Consider the following 5,979-nt stretch of genomic DNA (forward strand, 5'->3'; position numbering starts at 1 on the left):
TATATACGAGGTTAAAAATGAGAAATATTTTCTAAGCAATGTCCGAGTCTTTATTTGCTGACCGGCAATGTTTATTCAGGCGCATTTTGTGATGTCTGGTTTGTAACTGATAGTGATAAATATGTAAAGGCAATTTACTTAATATTTATTTTTCACTGACGTTATTACTGTTATTTCTTTATTTTCTGCAAACAAAATGAACAAAAAAGCTACACGTTTGCATTATGTTATATATATACAATAATAATAAAGAACTTTACTGTATATATCAATAATAATAAAGGACGTTACCGTATATACGTTTACAAACCAAGGACGTTATATAGACCTCCTTGACTCAAGTTAGAGAAGGGGTGCGTATTATACACAAGGGTTAGGTTATTCAGAGGTACAGCCCCCTAAAACTCCCCTGCGTATTATACTCGAGAGCGGACTATACTCGAGGATTTGCGGTATGCATTTGTTATTTATTTACATATAAACGTGATGTATTCTATTGAAAATTGTAACCTCGATCGGTGTATATGAAAACTTTAGCCACGGTACCAACATGTAAACCCTATAACCACATCACCACCACCACCACCAGCTGCCACTGCAGGTCCTGCTGGTACTGCTGCTACTTCTGTTGCTGTGTGCTGCTACCATTATGTCGCTGCTGTTGCTGTCACACTAATACTGTTTTGTGTAAGGGAACTGCCTCAATTCTCATGTGATTAAAATGGAAAGGGACCAAGCAGAAACGAAAACCGCTGCAGGAATAATCGCCTTTCCTTAAGTAGTAGTAAAATTTTGCCCTCTTCAATGATGATACTATCATTATTGCTTTTGTTGCCGTTGTTGTTATATATTATTATTATTATCATTATTATTATTATTATTATTATTATTATTATTATTATTATTATTATTATTATTATTATTGTTGTTGTTGTTGTTGTTGTTATTGTTGTTGTTTCTTTATTATTGTTACATAAATTATTATCATTAGTATTACCATTGTAATTCTTCTTCTTCTTCTTCTTCTTCTTCTTATTATTATTATTATTATTATTATTATCATTATTATTATTATTATTATTATTATTATTATTATTATTATTATTGTTATTATTATTATTATCATTATTATTATTGTTATTATTATTATTATCATTATTATTATTATCATTATTATCATTATTTTAATTTATATTATTATTAATATTATCACTCTTCGTGTTATTAATAGTGTTGTTGTTGTTATAATAATAACTATTATTATTATTATTATTAGTATTATTATTATTATTATTATTATTATTATTATTAATATTATTATTATTATTCACTCAGTCCTCCCTAATATCATCAGCATGTCATTATTATTAACGCCGTCATCGTCGTAGTAATCATCATCATCATCATCAACATCATCATCATCATCGTCATCATCATCACTGTCATTTAGTTATTGCTTGTTGTCGCAATTATAATGATTATATAATTATAATTAACTCCATTGTTGTGGTTATTATTATTATCACCACCAGCATCACCATCATTATCATCATTATTAAACTTATAACTTCTGATATTATTATTATTATCATTATCATTATTATTATTATTATTATTATTATTATTATTATTATTATTATTATTATTATTATTAATATTATTATTCTATTCATCATCACCATCATCATCACCGTCGTCGTCGTCGTCGCCATCATCATCATCATCATCATCACCAACATCATTATGGCCGCCATCAACGCCATTAATCGCCATTACTAGATGAGGCGCCAAACACGCGATACACGAAATGACGTGTCAGTATGACCCCCTACACTCAAATCACATCACAATCACGTCTCTCTCTCTCTCTCTCTCTCCCCCTTCACTCCCCTTGCTTTTAAGGGCGCCGTCTTCATAAGGTGTGTGTGGGAGAGCGGTCGGCGGGGGTGGGCATCAGGATTGTTGTGAGGAACAAATTTCCAAAATTGATTTCACAGACCATCCCCTTCATTTTAAAAATTTCACTCTAAAGAATTTCCTTCATTTCTCTATTTATTTGTTTATGCATTCCTGTCTTTTATTCGATAAATTTATTGCTTTGTTATCAATATATTATTGGTCCTGTTGTTGTTGCTGTTATTATTATTATTATTATTATTATTATTATTATTATTATTATTATTATTATTATTATTATTATTATTATCATTATTATTCTCAGTAGTCGAAGTCGAAGTTGGAGGAATGGCTATTTATTTCTTTATTATGAATTGTATTATGCTTTCGTTAACATTATTATTATTATTATTATTAGTAGTAGTAGTAGTAGTAGTATTATTATTATCATTGTTGTTGTTGTTGTTATCAATTTTATTACTATTGTTATTAGTAGTTGTCGTAGTGTCTATTTATTTTTGCTTTGTTGTGCAAAAATCGTTGAGTTAAAAATTGATTGGATATCGATCCGAAACAATTATCTACCACATACACACATGCGCACACGTACTAACACACACGCATACACCAAAACATACATTTACACCCATATCCTACCACTAATAACTCTACCATTCGCATTCACTCGCATACACACGCTCACGTACGCACGCATACATACACACACACACACACACACGTGCGCGTAGATATACACACTGACACACATATGAGTTGACTTCGATTCACGTGTATTCATCCACAAACAATAATTATATTACAAATAAACACACGCATGAATATCGTATACAAACACATATACACGAAGAGACATACACACACATACACTCACATATACACACAGATACACACATACACACGCATTTATATTCATGTGCAAATACCGCACATATAGGCACGCACCATCATCCACAAAGAAGATTCATATCATACACACACACTTACACACCAACATGCATATATTCCCACATCCCCTTCTCTCAAAACCTATTAATTTTTTTTTCATGGGAACTCACCCACCACCACTCTTCATTTCCCCACTCTACCTTTTTTCCCATTACTTGATCACCAACAAATTCCTTAAGGAAGATTTCAATAAAAGAACCATGATTTCTTGTGTTCTTTCATTGAGTTTTTTCCCTACTTTTTTCTTTTCTAAGTTTCTTTCATTTCATTCCTTCTTTTCATTGTTCCCTCAACGTTTGATCTCTCCTATCCCTATTCTCTTTCTTTGCTTTATTCTTTTTTATCTTGTATTTTTGTTCTTTTTGTATACCGCCATTGTGCGCACGCTATTTTGTCAGGAAATTTTCTTATACCATTTTTTTCTTTGTACGTTTCCCATCCGTTCCAGTATGTTTCCATTCGTTGTTATAATTTCTTATGCGTTCTTATAGATTCTTATGTATTTCTTGACGCTTTCAAAGATTCTCATCTGTTTCCATATGTTTTTTTTTTTTGCATTCTTATACGTTCTTATATGTTACCGTAGGTTTCGATATGTACTTCTGTGTTATATGTTCTTATAGGATTACAGTACATGCGTTCTTATATTTTGTAGCACGTTGCTACACGTTCTTATATAATCTTAGGTACCTTCTAATATACGAATACACGCCCTTATGTATCATTCCACGTTACGTGTTCTTTTATATTGCCATAATTTCGTTATAATAATTTCTATACGTCTCTCTAAGTTGATTATAGTTCTTTATGCTCCTATATATACTTGTAAGTTCCTGTATGGATTATTTTTATACTTTTTAAATACGATTCTACGTTCAAATTTACACTCATACTTTCCCGCGGTTTTTACGCATTTATATATTTTTACGTTCGTATACATATCGTTATATTATGACGTTTTATATTTTCTTAAATGTTGCTATATATATATATATATATTTTTCATAAACTCTTTTTATATAATCATGTATTTTATATATATTGTTATATACTCCTTCCAGTGTTATGCGTCCTTATGCTTCTCTCTCTCTCTCTCTCTCTCTCTCTCTCTCTCTCTCTGTATATATATATTCCAATGTGTTACGATCCATATTCTGATGCATTATTAAAGATACCTACGTTCTTGTATATATTTTTGTAGTTTACAAATATTTCTATTATATTCATTCATATTCATTTTTATATGTTTTTACGTTTAATACTGCAATATGTCGTTACGATTTTAAACTGTAACACGTTGTTACGTTTCCATACTGCTATCATTTCTTATAATTTTTTAATAATTTCTTATAATTTTTTAAACTCTAATATATTATGTGTTTATACCATTATACGTTCTGATATATTTATTGTCTTATCCGTTATTTCGATTTCATAATACTTTACGTTGCTACGTTTTCATGCTAGTTTGTGTTCTTACAGTGAAATAAATATTGCGATCAATTATTACCTGCAAATCTATATTCCGATAAATTCTTATACATTTCTATGTTTATTTTTATCATATTAAAAATATTTTTCCGCCTTCATATTTGGTCATTTATGTTCATGAATCTTTTGTATTTATATATATATATTTATACATCCTTATATTTATATATACGCTTCTGATGTTTATTTAGTTTTTTTTATATGTTTTTAAATGGTCATATATATTTTTATAAATGCTTTTGAATTATTTTCTTTTCTTATAATGTTCCTGTATGTTTTGTATGCTTTTCCCATTTTCTGCTGCCTTCTATATGGATAGGTACAGGCGTGGTTGCGTGTTAAGAAATTTGGGTCCCAACTACAAAATTCTGGGTTCAGTCCCACTGCATAGAACCTTGAGTAATTGCCTACTACAGTCTCGGGTTGACCAAAGACTTTTGAGTGGATTTGGTAGGCAGAAACTGAAAGAAGTTTGTAGGAAAATTACGTAGTGGCCCCTTTTGTAGGCTCGTGCGGCAGAACTCCATACTGGAACATCACGTGTATTGCCCCACCTGTAACACCTCGGTCGGAAGCAAAAGAAAAAAAAAAGAGATGAAATATAAAACAAAAATAAGGGGGGCGCTTATGTGTGTCTATTTGAGCATTTTCCTTGCTAGAATTAACAGCTAAGGCATCCTATAACTCTACATTAATATCGTAAAGAAAATGACGGACACATTTGATAATGTATACATGAACACTAAAAGGGATTGTCACGGTTGGAATGCTATTTTGATCACAACCTTAGGTAATCAGTCCTGATTTCGGCCTAAAAAAAAGAGAAATATAAAATTAACAACAGAACAATAATCGTAATGAACGCTTTATGAATGAACGAAAAGAAAAATTAAATAAATTAAGGCGCTCAATGAATATCAAAATAAATAAAGAAATAGAGAAAAAATAAATAAATAAATTGAACTCAAGAGTAACAAAAGAAACAAACAAACAAAATTCTCCATTCAGCTCACGAAATACAGAATTCAAGCCAGGCGCTGAAGACATCTTCGATAATAAAAAGAGACAGAGAAAGAGCGAGAGAAACAGAGAGAGAAAGAGTGTGTGTGTGTGTGTGTGTGTGTGAGTGAGGGAGAGAGAGAGAGAGAAAGGGAAAAATGCGAATAGAGGCAAAATGAGAGAGAAAGGAGGTGAGAAAGAGCCGGAGAGCAATAGAGAAAGAGAGAGGTTGGGAGGGGAAGGCAGAGGGCGGGGGTAAAGAGAGGCCTGTCAGTTGGCAGTGTGTATTGTGGAAATGGCTTTACTGTTTATTACTTATTATCGAAACGTCACACCTTTCGGACTTTAATTGCAATTAAAATCTCTCATAGGTGGAAAGTAAAATGGCTAACGGAGACGCTTTTATCGCCATTTTCGTGCACTGTTAAACAGTTAGACTCCATTACATATAGCAGTAACTTCTTGCCATTGAGCCTTCTCTAATGAATTCTAATGAATATCTTCTCTCTCTCTCTCCTCTCTCTCTTCTCTCTCTCTTCTCTCTCTCTATGTATGTATGTATGTATGTATGTATGTATCTATCTATCTATCTATCTATCTATCTATCTATCTATCTATATATATATA

General features: G+C 31.3%; 1 long non-coding RNA gene across 1 annotated transcript in view; it reads left to right on the forward strand.

Annotated features, from left to right (window-relative positions):
• The window catches only part of LOC106869464 (uncharacterized), a 22,330-nt gene that overhangs the window by 1,003 nt on the left and 15,348 nt on the right, over positions 1 to 5,979 (forward strand). The window lies entirely within an intron of this gene.

The sequence above is a fragment of the Octopus bimaculoides genome, chromosome 26 (genome assembly GCF_001194135.2).
Source record: "Octopus bimaculoides isolate UCB-OBI-ISO-001 chromosome 26, ASM119413v2, whole genome shotgun sequence".
In the NCBI taxonomy this organism is placed as follows: Eukaryota; Metazoa; Mollusca; class Cephalopoda; order Octopoda; family Octopodidae; genus Octopus; species Octopus bimaculoides.